General features: G+C 41.7%; 1 long non-coding RNA gene across 1 annotated transcript; it reads right to left on the reverse strand.

Annotated features, from left to right (window-relative positions):
* Positions 1-443: 443 nt before the first annotated feature.
* LOC130454588 (uncharacterized) lies at positions 444-14112 on the reverse strand. The gene is made up of 4 exons (XR_008912295.1): positions 3789-14112; positions 2569-2754; positions 2227-2348; positions 444-609 (listed from the first exon to the last, which is right to left on the reverse strand). It is a non-coding gene; the product is annotated as an uncharacterized LOC130454588 (long non-coding RNA).
* Positions 14113-15071: the final 959 nt, after the last annotated feature.

Below are 15071 nucleotides of genomic sequence, written 5' to 3' on the forward strand. Positions count from 1 at the left end.
TCCCTGTTACCCAAATCATCATGTCTCTCTCCTGGCCCTGGGGCAAACAGGAGGGTCAAAGGCCACAGGATCTGCACTGCCAGGCTGAGCCAGCTCAGGAAGGGATGCCAAGAGGCAGGGAGGTCACCGCGAAGAATATGTTGACAATGACGTGCTACGACCTTCTCCTATTTATCTTTCCTTCCTTATCTCGATTCTTCTAAATTAGTTTTTTGGGTTACATTTTGAGTTCTGAATTGTTTCTCTCCTTCCCAATCCTGAATTAGAGAAGGCCAGTATTTGATTGGTGTGTGCACCCGTGCGCAGCCTTACAACACATACTTCCACATATTGTTTTTTTCTCTGCAGGTGGACAGTATTTTCCTCTCCAAGTCCTTCATAGTGGATCTGAATATTCATATTACTGGGAATAGCTTAGTCATTCATGATTACTCTTCGTACCATATTGCTGTGACTATTCAGCGTTCTCTTGATTCTCCTTATTTCACTCAGCATTATTTCATGCCAGTCTTTCCATGGTTTTCTCAAATCAGCCTGCTCAAACATGACCTCACTTATCCCGTGTATATGTGGGTATGTGATTCGGGATTTAGGCTTTAAAAGATCGCTCTAGCAAAAATGAAGAATATGAAAATAGATATCAAGTGATAACATTCATACAATCCAGTGGAACTGCTTGTTGGCTCTGGGAGGAGGTAGGGAAGAGGGGAGGGAAAGCAAATGAATCATGGGAACATGGAAAAATATTTTAAAATTAATTAATTTTCAAAAATGAAAATAAAAACCTGCTCTTCATTTCTTACAGTGCAGTAGTATTCCACGGCAATCCTGTGCCACAACTTTTTCAGCCATTCCCCAATTGACAAGACATCCCCTCAATTTCCAGTTCTCTATTCTTCCCCACCCTTAAAACCCTTATCTCCTGTCTTAGCAGCAACTATAAGACAGAAGAATACAAGGCTAGGCAATCTGGGTTGTGACTTGCCCAGGGTCACACAGCTGGGAAGTGTCTGAGGTCAGGCTAGAACCCAGGTCCTCCCCTCTCTAGCTTCTCTCACTATTCCAAGGTCCAGATGCTGTCTCTGCCAGGCTAGTCTACTTGCTCCCTCACTAGGTAAATAGCTTTAAAGTGCTATGATTTTGTGGGTGTCTGCTTCTTCCACTGATGGAGACTGCAACCTCTGTATGACTTGGTAAGAGATCTTTAGAGATCCTATGGCCAAAACAATCCATCACTCTACAGCCAATATGGTGAAGCATTTTGAGCTGGCCTGGCCCTCCTTAGACAAATCTGCTCCCCAGAACTAGCTGGAACTTCTAATGTTTATGCTCTGCTGGCCTAGTTTTGGGGAATCCAGGGTCAACTGTACACCAAGATGAAGTCTTAGAGGACTTCTGTAGTGGCACCATACCACCCACTACACACTGTCTTAACTTTTACCTCTAGGGATCCTTAGCAGCTCATCTGTTCTCATACCCTATTCATTTCTTGTCTTTTCTTTTTTCCTAAACCCTCACCATCTGTCCTAGAATCAATACTGTGTATTGATTCCAAGGCAGAAAAGCAGTAAGGGCTGGGCAATGAGGGTTAAGTGACTTGCCCAGGGTCTCACAGCTAGGGACTGCCTATTTCTTTCTTTTAAGTCCATCTAAATCCTATATACATACGTTTAAGTCTCTCTGAACTACCATGCATTTATTTTGTATATACTTAGGTGTATGTCTCTGCACCACCACCACCATCATCACCACCTCAGGTTATAAATTCATTGAGAGCAGGGACTCTCATTTTTAGCTCTGTGTCCCCAGGACCTGTATCCCTGGTATTCAAATCCTTCCTCTGACACATTATCTGTGTAACCCAGCCAAGTCCCTGAACTTTATAAATCTCTAAAGACATTGGACTCTAATGAATGCGTTTTTACTCTTATGTTGGCCTCAGATATCTTGATCTCACTTCCTGGCCAACTCCAAACCATGCTCCATTGCTTTTTCCACCTTCCAGCTTCCCTCCCTTCCCAGCTCCCCTTTCTGGGCTTGTCTACCCCCATTAGCCTGTAGACTCCTTTAGGGCAGGGACTGTCTCACTCATTTGCAGTCTTCTCCCCCAAACTAGCTCAGTGCCTGGTAATGGCATAAATGTTTTTAACTAGGATTTCCCCAAACCAATGAAATCAAAGGTCCAAACTTCAATCCTCTCTTATCCCAAGCATTTAACAGGCCCACCTGGCATAGTCACTCTTAATGAATGCTTGTTGATTCTTTCAAAGCCATTGCTTAAGAGCCACTTCCCCCATGATGCTTCCCACAGTATTCAAGTCCAGGCCATTCTCTGTTTCAGCAAACTCCTATGGAAACACAAAAACAAAAACAAATTATATAAGTATCAAAAATTAAAAGGGAGAATTTGTAACCAATGAAAAGGAAATTCAAGCAGTTGTTAGGAGTTATATTGCCCAATTATATGCCATACACAGTATTGATTCCAAGACGGAAGATAACGGTTTAAAAAGAAACAACGAATCAAAACAACAACAAATTCCTATGGCCAACACCATTCTTTGGTACCTGATTATTCTCAGATTGTACAAGGCTTATTTTCTAGGCAGATTGTTAATGTCCTCTTCTTCCTGGTCCAGGTCAGTGAGAAGTTCATAGCATTGAGTTTTCCACCACATTTCCCCCTCTGTTATTCCCATTCTCATTCAGTCCTTCAAATCCAGCTTCCACAGCCATCATCTAAGGAAGCAACTCCTGTGAAGAAGGGGCCAGGCTAGTCAAACCCCAGACCCTTAGGGAGATAGCTCAGGACCACAAAGCCAAAGTGAATAGCAATGCTTCCCACCTGAGCCATCAGCCATCATCTTAGGAAGGAAGCCCAATGGAGATTCAAACTGGTAACTATTCTTGCAGGTGTTTACAGCCAACACACACCAACCAAGACTCAGAAAAGAAAGTTCTTGTCACTAAAATCCTTTGTACTATGAAATGGTTCAACATTAGAAACTGACATAATTTTATCAGTGGATATTAATCATATTAAAGAAGAGGCATGATGATCTTCTTTGACATTGTACCCTAAGGACTATGGGACCTTTTCATCTAGAACCTTGTATCCGCCAATAGAATTTCAGCCCTTTACAGCAGAGATGGTTCTACTTTTCTATTTGTATTTATGGTGCTTAGGTGAGTGTTTTGCACATTTTAAATGCTTAATAAATTTTTTTTTCATTTATTCACTCATCCTTTCATAACACCTACTTCACATAGTTGCTGGGAGAATCAAACGAGTCAACATATGTAAAGAGCTTTGTAAACCTGTACGTTAGTTATTATCCACTACTGTTATTTGTTCGGCTTGGTTGCAGAAGGCCGACCTAGGAACAGAGTGAGAATGGCAGAAAACTACCCACTTCCTGGGGTTGCTGTAAGGAAAACACTGGGTCGTCTTAAAGCCCTATAGAAAACATACTGGTAACAACAACACTAGGCTTCTCATAGTCTGAAAGGGGACAGAGGTAAGCAGAGGCATGTCCAAGTACTGTACTGGCACAGCAAGGCACAAGGAACCAGGCAAGGGTCAGAATGGACACTTAGCAGTAGCAGAAATAAAGCAGTCAAAGGGAGGCTCCAAGCATCATAAATGATTAGTGAAAGGGTCGTGTAGATCACTCTTGGGGAGTCGTGTTTTTGTTTTTGTTTTTTACTTTGAATTAATTCATTTAGTCAATTTAGAACATTATTCCTTGATTACAAGAATCATATTCTTTCCCTCCCCTCCCACCTACCTCTTCCCATAGCTGACACACAATTCCATCGGATATTACTTGTGTCCTTGATCAGAAGCTATTTCCATGTTGTTGGTGTTTGCATTAGGACGTTCATTTAGAGTCTGCATCCCCAGCCATATCCCCCTTGACCCATGTATTCTAGCAGTTGTTTTTTCTTCACTCTTGGGGATTCTTGATCAAAGCAAGGCCTGGAGGAGGTCTCTGACTCACCCTGCATTTTGATGAATGGAAGGCAGCCACTTGAGAGCAGCTCCAAGGAAATGTGCCAGGCCCCAGTCACATATAGTCCTCAGGAGGGCAGAGGACCCTCATCCACCCCATTTTCCCCAGCTTCTCTCTGCTTGCTAAAGAAAAGGACTAGATGGTATATTTTCCCCCTCCATCCCTTCTAGTCATTCTTCATGGCTTTCATTACCTCTGAAAACCCATTTCTAAGAAAAGGCAAGGAATACTCTCTTGGGGGGTTTCAGTGCTCTCTTTCCCTTTTGTAAAACTTCTAGAGTGTACTTCCTTTCTCTAAGGACCAGCATTCTCTTCCTTGACTCATTTTTTGCTTTTCACTCTTGCAGAATGGGCTACCTCTGTCTCCTGACTTCTAGAGACACCTTTGAGGAGCTGGTGTGTATCTTCCTCCAATGCTGCATGCTCAAGCTCTCATTCTAACATATTTTTCCCTCTGTTTACTGTCAGCAATCAGTGCCCCAGTTCCATCTAACTAATTAACATCAAGTAGCTTTTAGAAAGGGATATTTCCTGGGAAGATATAGCAAGAACCTAAATGATAAATATTTCCCCCACACACTTTATGAGTCCCCGGGGAAGAGTGGGCTCAGGCTTAACCCAATTTTACATGGTATTTGCCCCACCAAATTTACTTCCCAAATGATGGACTGATGAATCCACGCCTTTGTTCCTGCTGGGCTGGGTCAAGCAAGGCCCTTCCTTCTTCATCATTTGGCTTCTGGCAGATTCCAGCATGGACTCCAGCTTATAGACTTCTTTCCGGTGGTTCATGCTTCTGATCTTTTGAAACTCACAATATCACAGTCATCTCTAATATCCTCTCACCTGAAAAGAGGAAAGAATAGACACAGCAGGGATAGAAGCAATAGCAGGGTCATCTGTTCAGAGGCCACACGGCATTGGTGAGGGGATAAAAGCCTGAAGCCTTTCTTCCCATTCAATGCTTAGTCTTCACCTCCTCTCTCCGCCTGAACACTCTCTCCTCACTTGAACAAAGCCAGGTAGGAAGGAGGACTTCCTTGCTATTAATGTCTTTTGAATGCCCTTTAGGCTCTATCAATCAAACTCTGTCTTTCTCTCATATGGTTAGCAGGCCAGGACTAATTACAGAACATTTGCACAGGCTCCAAATTAGGGATGGGAGAAGGGAATAAGCATTTATATAGTGCCTATTATGTGTCAGGCATTATGCTAAGCTCTTTATAGATATCTCATTTGAGCCTCACAACAACCCTGGGAGCTATTATAATAATTATCATTTTACAGTTGAGGAAACTGGGGCAAATAGAGGTTATGTGACTTGTCCATAGGCACATAGGAGTAAGTGTCTGAAGCTGAATTTGAACTCAGGTCTTCTTGACTACAAGCCAGCTCTTTATCTGCTGTACCACCTAGCTGCCTCAAGGAGCTTCTATTACATGTGATCAAGTTTTTCCCCCGAAACAACTTCAGTCTTGTCTAGGTGTGGGGATCACATTAGCTTAACAGATTACACTTGGTCACCAGCCCCCATTACATTTTCACCAGTAACTAGTTCTATCCATTGCTATGTATAACTTAGGGGGGAAATGGCTTGGACTATTTAACATTTTTACTAATGAATTAAATGGAATACAGCCTTGGAGTTTGGAAAACCAGGGTTAAAAGTCACTCTAGCTGTATGCCCCTGAGCAAGTCATTTATCCTTTTTGCCCTCAGGACCAATTAAAAAAAAATACTGTGTATTGATCCAAGGCAGAAGAGTGGTAAGGGCTAGACAATGGGGGTCAAGTGACTTGCCCAGGGTCACACAGCTGGGAAGTGTCTGAGGCCAGATTTGAAGCTAGGACCTCCCATCTCTAGGCCTGGCTCTTAATCCACTGAGCTACCCAGCTGCCCCCTCAGGACCAATTTTTAACAGTGTAAAGAGCAAAGTAATTGTCTATCTGAATTGGTAGAAGAAGGTTCCTCCCTAGGAGTTTGCTACACTAATGAAATTACATCTTCAGACAAAACAAAGCATTCAATTAACTTGGAGAAAGGTCCAGATGTCATCCATGCTTATCTTGGTTTGCACAAAGCAAGGAGGAATATTGAATACATTGGGTCCTGAATTAAAGAGTCAGATGGATTCCAAAGGATCTTGAAGGGCTCTGATATTGGACTGAATCCACTAATATGAAATGTAATAGAGAAGTATCAGCTTTATAGATCCAAGATGGGAATGGGAGTAAACAGTTCACATAAGAAAGATCTCAGGGGGGCAGCTGGGTAGCTCAGTGGATTGAGAGCCAGCCCTAGAGATGGCAGGTCCTAGGTTCAAATCTGACCTCAGACACTTCCCAGCTGTGTGACCCTGGGCAAGTCACTCCACCCCCATTGCCTTGCCCTTACCACTCTTCTGCCTTGGAGCCAATACACAATATTGACTCCAAAAAGGAAAGTAAGGGTTTAAAAAAAAATACTATCTAAGTAAATAAAAGCTGTTATTATTAAAAAAAAGAAAGAAAGAAAGATCTCAGGATTTAGTAGACAGACAAGTGATCATCAAATATCCTTTGCTTGAAGACCTCTAATAAGCCACCCATCAGACTGGCAAAGATGACCAAAAAAGGAAAATGGGAAATGTTGGCACGTTAATGCACTGTGAATGGAGCTTACATTCATAAAACCACTCTGGAATGCTACTTGGAACTATATCCAAAGTCACTAAGCTCTGTTTACTGTTTGATCTAGTTATATTATTGGGCTTATATCCCCAGAGAGATATGAGAAAAAGAATAAGGACTCCTAGGCACAAAAATATGTATCATAGCTGCTTTTGTAGTGGCAAGGAACTCAAAACTGAGTGCCCATCAATTGGCTAATGGCTGAACAAATTATGGTATATAAATAAAATGATATATTATTGTGCCATTAAAACGATGAAAGAGATGATTTCAGAGAACCTTGGGGAGGCTTGGATGAACTGATGGAGTTGAATTTTTATAACAACAACAATAACAACACTGTGAAGGCAGCAGACATCTTTGAAAGACTTAAGGATTCTGATCACTGTAATGACCAAGTGAGATTCCAAGGCCCAATGAAAATGCACACCACCCATCTCCTGATAGAAAGAGGATGGACTCAGGCAGCAAAATAAAACATATATTCTAGGATGTAGCCATCTCAGAATTGGTTTTGCTTAAGTATGCAAATGCATGTTTGTTATAAGGATTTTTTCTTTCTTTTCAGTGGGTATTGAGGTATATAGGGAGGAGAGAGGGAAAGGTGGGTTGGAAATAGGGCTCTCTCTCCCTTTAAAATGAGAAGAGAACAGAAAGAAAGCCAGAAGGAATACCAGATAAGCAGAAAACAGTGTTGAGAGTTATGTGTTGAATTTATTACATGCTTAAAAGCAAGCTGTGTATTTTAGAGATTCACAGTTTCAATGTATAATCTTCTCTCCTACAATATATATGGAAATGTTCATTTTGTTTGTTGAGTCTTACATTCAGAATAAAAAATGAATAAAATTTAAAAATAAAAGACCTCCACTAAGGATCCATGACTTCCCCAATCAATATGAGGCATGTAGTCAAGGAAAGCTAAGGTAATCTTGGGGGCAACTAAGTGGTATAGTGGAGAGAGTACTGATCTTGAAGCAAGAAAGACCCAAGTTCAAATTCATCTTCAGACACTTACTAGTTATATATCCCTGATCAAGCCATTTGACCTACCTCTGTACCTCAGTTTCCTTATCTGTAAAATAGGGTATCTCCTAGAAAACTGTTAAGCAGATCAACTGAGAGGTTATACTGATCAACCTCTTTGCCAACCTTACAGCACCATTGTTAGCTCTTCAATACAATGACCTGAGACAATTCTGAAGGACTTATGACAAAGAATGCCATCCGGCTCCAGAGAAAGAACTGTGGGAGCTGGAATGCAGATCAAAGCATATTATCTTTTACATTAATTTATATACACACCTACTTAAATGTTATTCTATATGAGCATTCTCTTATAATAATGACCGATTTACATGTATAACCTAAATAAACTTGCTTACCATCTCCAAGAACAGGAAGGGGGGGAGACAATTTCGATTTTACAATTTTGGAAAACATGTTGAAAGGTACATGTAAGAAAAGAATAAATGTTGGCTCTTATTAGATTGCATTAAAAGAGGCAATGTCCAGGGCTAGGAGCTAGGGGTCCCATTGAATTCATTTCCTGGCACATTTTAGGACAGTCATTAATAATCCAGACTGTTCAGAGGAAGGCAACTAAGATGGAGAAGGGACTAGAGTCATCATCATGTGACAGTCATTGAGACAACTGGGAACGTTTTACCCAGAAAATGGATGCCTTCAGAGATAGGAAGAACATCCTAGCTGACTTAATGTATTTGAAAGGATGTCCCTTGGAGGAATAATTAGATTTGTTTTACTTGAGAACTAAAAACAATGGCTAGAAAGAGGCAAATTTCGAAGTAAGGAAGACCTTCCTAACAATTAGAGCTAACCCAGAGGAAGATGAGCTGCCTTAAAAAGTCTTCAAGGAAAGGATGGCCACTTGTCAGGGATGCTGCTGAGAGGAGGGAATTGTCTTTGCCCTGCAACCTTAATTTGCATCTATTTCATATGTGCTTATGTAAGAAGACTAATAAGGGGAGGGGCAGTGCCCAGACCTCCCAACATAAAGGCCCCCAGCATTCTGCCTTTTCCTACCACGTGGGAAGGAGTGGCTTCCTTTCATTGGCTGTGTAGCCAAAACAGGCCAGACTGAGACTGTCTCTACACTCTTGCTGCATCCAGAGCATAATGATAATAACTCACCCACCGTGTGAATGCCATGAACTGAATTGGGAGGGAGAATATCTTCTCCCTGCCTTTGCCCCAGATCCAAGAAATGGTCCTGGGGAGCATTTGTTTCTGTTCAGTGTCATTTGTCCTGTTTTAGGATCCTCCCTGGACCTGGGAGTCCTAGCCATGCCGGCAGGATATTGCACTTAGTTGGCTTGGCAGGGAAACCTCGAGAAGCCAGGGTGCCTGGGACTTGAGCCCAAAAGGACTGTGAACTTGGAATTTGGAACTGTGCTATATAGTAACTGCACTACCTAGAGAATGAAATTGGGATTAAGTCCCAAATGTTGGGGGAAAACTGTATATTTATGATTATACCTTTGGAAGTAAATATTCCTCTGTAAAAGCTAATTCAACTGTTACTGGTTAAGGGAACACCATCAGTCTGAACTGGAGTAATTTTCAAAGAGCCTAGATGCCTCCAGATCCCCTTAAGGTTAATGGGGAATAGATTAGGGCAATCAGTTACACGACATCTATATATGTTGTCTCCCCAGAGAGAATGAAATCTCCTTACCAGGAGGTATTACTTTCCAGTTTTCTGTTCATGTTTCAGTGTCTTCAATCATGTCCAACTGTTCAGGGTTCCATTTGAGTTTTCTTGGCAAAGATACTGAAGTAGTTTGACCTTTCCTTCTCCAGCTCACTTTACAGATGAGAAAACTGAGGCAAACAGGGTCAAGTGACTTTCTCAGGTCACACAGCTTGTAAGGGTCTGAGCCCAGACTTGAACCCAAGAAGATGACTCCAAGACTAGTACTCTATCCATTACCCTACCTAGCTACCTCTTCCAATTACTTAGGAGATGCTGAATAACGCTTATTGATTGATGGCTTCTAATGGTTCTGGTTGGGCTTTTGAGGTCCCATTCAGCTCTAAGATTCTATAGCGTGTGATTCCTCCCACCATTCAAATATTAGAGAGAGGGAAAAGGGAGAAGAGCCATCACCTTCTAAATGGTAGGATCATTAAGAACCACAAAGGGAAGTCCAAAGAATTCCCCACATTCTAGTATTAATATTCATTTTTTTTAATTTGAGGTCTAAATTCTCTCCCTCTTTTCAGCCTTTCCTTCACCCATTGAGAAGGCAAGCAATATATCAATCACACATGTGAAGTTATGCAAAATATACTTCTGTATTAGCCATGCAGCAAAAAAAGTGAAAAGATAGGCTTCATTCTGCAGTCAGAGTTTATCAGTTCGCTCTCTCTGGAGATAAATAGCATTTTTCATCATGAGTCCTTTGGAATTATCTTGAATTATTATATTGATCAGGGTAGTTAAGTCTCTCCCAGTTAATCATTATTACAATGTTTCCTTGGTTCTGTTCACTTTGCTTTGCATCAATTCATATAGGTCTTCCCAGGTTTTTCTGAGCCCACCCCCCTCATCATTTCTTATAGCACAATAGTACTCTATCACAATCATATACCACAACTTGTTCCGTCATTCTCCAATTGATGGGCATCTTTTCATTTTCCAAGTCTTTGCCACCACAAAAAAGTCAGCTATAATTTTTTGTCCATAGAGGCAAAAAGAGAGTCCCTTTTACTTTGATCTTTTGGGTATATAGATCTAGTAGTATGATTGCTGAGGCAAAGGGCATACATTGCTTTATAGGCTTTTGGGCATAGTTCCAAATTGTTCTCCAGAATGATCGGACCAGTTTAAAAGAGAAACAAAGTTGAATTTCAGTGAAAAGAAAAACCAGACTTGGCTACTCAACGTGCCTCAGCTTTTGACCCACATGTAGCAATTAAGATAGAGAAGAGAATTATCCAAACAGAAGAACTGATAGACTCAGAACCTAGAAAGAATATGAGCTGGGCTTTCAGAGTGGGAAAGGTGCACCTCCTTCAGACCTTTTGCCAGTCAATAATGAAGAACCAGACTTGGCTACTCAGTCAGCCTTAGCTATTGGCCTACACATAGAAATTAAGGTTGAGAATACTATCCAAACAGGAGAACTGACAGATTCAGAAAGGGGTACCTACATCAGACATTGTGCCAGTCAATATAACTCTCAATATAGTCCATGCATGGCCTATCACTGAAGTTCTGGGCTTAGAGAGACCAGCTTTAACCTTGAAGGTCTCTTACTAAGAATTCTATGGGCTCATTCACCACCACCATCACCTATGAGATTTAAAATGGTTGAGGTCTTAAACTGTAGTGAGTTAAAATGGTGGAAGATATAAATTGTGTTAGATATAAGAGAGGGTGAGTAAATTTTGACCGCAGAAATATGTTTCACTACAGTGTCTTGGGTTTTAAAATCAAATATAAGGTGGTCGCCAGGGAAATATTCCCAATTATTCAAATACCCAAGTCAATTGGGTTTTATAGAGATTTTTAATTAACAATACAATGAGTAATCAAAGAAAGAGAGAGAGAGAGAGTAAGAAAGGAATAAGTATGAAGGGCCTCAAGCCAATATGGCCTAGACCTGAGTCTTAAGAGAGAAATCAGTCAGTTTTTTTTAACACTTACCACAAGGTCTGCCTAAGCAAGGATTCTAGTGATACCAGGCCAGCTCCATCTCAGCTGACTTCACCAGAGAGCCTTCCAGCCAGAGACTGTTCCAAAAGGCCTCTCTCAAGAGATTCTTCCCAAGTGGTCCTCATCAGAGATCCTCCAAAAGACTTTCTCCAAAAGGATCTATCTCTTCAACAGATTCTGCTTTTTCTTATATAGGGGTTTTTCTCCCATGTCACCTCCCCTAAGTCCCTGCATCTACCAATCACTGTAGACGCTTTCTAAAGGACTGCCCATCTGAATTCCTGCTAAGTCGACCAATCTCCTCAGTAAGTCTGAACTAGAGAAAACACAGCTGAGTCAACTAATCTCATCAAGAGAAAACTTGCCCGACCCTGTTAGGTACCTAGCATCCCATTGTATCAATTCTAAAAACAGGCCTGGCTCAAAGAACTCCTTGCCTTATTATAAGCATGGGTCCAAGTACTTTCATTGTTTAGCAAGGAGTTTTCTCCCCTAAAGCAGTCTTAAGTATGGGTGGAGTAGAGGCCCTCCCATTTCTGATCCTGGCGAGTTCTCACATCAAAATGGGGAATGTTTCTCAGTAGGGAATTTGTTCCAATTAAGAATTCCCCGATGGGGAAATTTTTAACATTCACAAGTCTGAGAGATTTCAAGATTTACACACCCCAACAACCCCAGCAGAGATCTCCTCGGAAGCATTAGACCTAGACTTCTGAAAGCAACCAAGGCATTAACGTAGTATAAATTTATTAAAAGGCACATAAAGAATAAAGAAGAATTTCTACTGTGCCTACTGCATGTCAAGTGTAATATGATCTCATTTGATCCTTACAACTCTACAAGTTAGGTAATTATTATCTTCATTTTATACTTGAGGAAACTGAGGCAAACAGGATTAAGTGACTTGACCAGAGTCACCCCCCCCCCCATTATTTACTCTCCTTTGGAATCTCAGCTTACTTCCTTCTTCATAAGTCCTTGTATATATTCTGCATTCTGTGTCCCTTAGTTCCCAGGCCTGTCATCATGCAGCACTCCCCAGGTAAATGAAACTACCATTGGTCCTAATGTGGCTCACCTCTCTCCATACTTACCCAGGAAGGAGCCATTATCTTTGTCAGAGCCACCAACTTTTCCTCCTACTTTAAACCCAGAAATTCAATTCATCTTCATATGGCACCCTCTTAGCTTTGTAAAAAATTAAATGTTTTATTAGAAGCAACATTAAAAATCAAAAGTACTTGCTTAGTGAATACTTAAACAGAAAAACCCTTTTCTTAGAATCAATAGTAATTTTTTATTCCAAGCAGAAGAGCAGTAAGGGCTTGGCAATTGGGGTTAAGTGACTTGTGCAGGGTCACACAGCCAGAGGTCTGACTTGAACCCAGTTCCTCTGGTTTCAGGCCTAGCTCTCTATCCTGAGCAGTTCCAGACAATACACAACTTTACAAAAACAAACACAATTTGTTTATTCATTTCATTGGGTTGCTCCAGTCAGAAAATCAATGTTTTGATGATGAGATACTCAGGATGGTTTTGGACAACAGTCAGTTGCCAGGCCCCTACTCAGTCTCCAGATGTCTTTCCAACATCATTTTCTTAGTTTATTATTTATTTATTAGTATTATTAGTTTATTAGTATTAGTTTAGGGGCCTAGCAATGTATTGGGTATAACTTGGTTTGTTCAGTAAAAGTATCATGTAGGCTACATTTTGAAACAAAGAAAAAATTTCAGAGGAGAAAACAACTAAAGGTTCTTCAGGGCCTAAAGGCCCAGAAGAAGTCTTGGAGAAGAAAATGAGACTTTTCCCCCGGAGCCTTGCATTTCTACTCTGGATTGAGCAGTGTCTGAGCTACTGGGCCCTCCCTGTGGCTGTGCTCTGTGAATGGCCCTCAGTGATTGCCTGGTAGGGGTAAGCCTCTGGCCAGGCTCCAAGCCCATGATGCTTCCTGATACACCAGGGAGGTCCAGGAATTGGGCCACAGCCACAGGTATCACTTGGGAAATGTAGCCTTCCTTACCCTTACATCCCCCTGGGCCTAGGCACCCTCTCCGCCTGCCTTCTCCCACCCTGTCATCAGCCCCCTGGCCTCACCCTGAGGCCTTATTCTTATTACCTAGACATCAAGGGGAGAAAAAGATGACTAGTCTGCAGTTTCCTGTAGTGGTGGTGCAGTATTTCTGTAAGAGGAATGGTAAGATTAAAGAGTGGAAGACAAGAGTGAGGAGAAGGGGAGGCAGCCTGTGGTCACAGGAGCTGCAAATAAATTATTTTTGGAGATAGAGGCTGGGAGCAATGCTGAAGCGTCAAAGTTTAACCTTAGAAGAAGGTTGTGGGAAGGACACAAGCAGGCTGTAGGTCCACATTCCAGATGTGTAAGTATTCCTAGGCAATGGGAGTTAAATGACTTGCCCAGGGTCACATAGTTAGGAAGTATCTGAGACTAGATTTGAACCCAGGACCTCCTTTCTCCAGATCTGACTCTCAACCCCCTGAGCCACCTACCTCTCCCAGCCAAACTGGCTTTCTTGCTTTATAGCAAGAAATCTCATATGCCCATCTCTTTGCTCTTGCCTAGGCTGTCTCCACTCTTGTAATGTCCTCCCACTTTTGTCTCTAAGAATCTCTAGCTGCTTTCAAAGCCCAGCTCAAGTACCATCTCCTATATGAAGCCTACAGTAATCTCTCCAGATGCTAAGGCCTCCCATTCCCCCTCCAAAAAAAGCTATAGTTCTTTTCCTTCCTTCTTCCTTCCTTCCTTCCTTCCTTCCTTCCTTCCTTCCTTCCTTCCTTCCTTCCTTCCTTCCTTCCTTCCTTCCTTCCTTCCTTCCTTCCTTCCTTCCTTCCTTCCTTCCTCCCCTCTCTCTCTCTCTCTCTCTCTCTCTCTCTCTCTCTCTCTCTCTCTCTTTCTTTCTTTCTTTCTTTCTTTCTTTCTTTCTATCTTTCTTTCTTTCTTTCTTTCTTCCCTCCCTCCCTTACCTTCTTAGAATCTATATGGCCACCATGATATTCTTTTCATACAATATTCCATCTCTAACCTCTGAGCATTTTCTCTGGCCATCTCCCATGCCTGGAATGCCCTCCACCTCCTGCCTTCAAGGCCTCCTTCTGCAAGAAGTGTTTCCCAGCCCTCTTCAATCTGAGTGCCGATCCTGCATGCATCTTGTTTGTACGCGATTGTTTGCATGGAGTTTAACCCTATTAGACTGTGAACCTCTTAAGAGCAACACAGCTTTTGCTTCTTTGTATCCCCCTCACACACTATCTGACCCATTTTGGGTTTTATTGACAAAGATACTGGAGTGGATGGGAGGTCACAACTCCCATTGCCTAGTTCTTACCACCCTTCTTTCTTAGAACCAATACATAGTATTAATTCTAAGATAGAAGGTAAAGGGTTAAAAAAAGATACTGGAATAATTTCTTTTCTTCCCCAGCTCATTTTACAGATGAGAAACTGAGGCCAGGTTAAGTGACACTTAACAGGGTTAAGTGACTTGCCCAGGGTCACACAGCTAGAAAGTATCTGAAGCCACATTTGAATTTAGGAAGTAAGTTTTCCTACTGTCGTGTCAGGTATTTACCCATTCTGCAATTTAGCTGCCCTGCCTGGCACATAGGACTTAACATAGGCTATTTGACTAACAAAGAAAGAAGCCTCTATTTGGTATCAAGCTTACTCTCAATATCAATTTGAAGTCTCAT

The sequence above is a fragment of the Monodelphis domestica genome, chromosome 5 (assembly GCF_027887165.1).
Source record: "Monodelphis domestica isolate mMonDom1 chromosome 5, mMonDom1.pri, whole genome shotgun sequence".
Classification (NCBI taxonomy): domain Eukaryota; kingdom Metazoa; phylum Chordata; class Mammalia; order Didelphimorphia; family Didelphidae; genus Monodelphis; species Monodelphis domestica.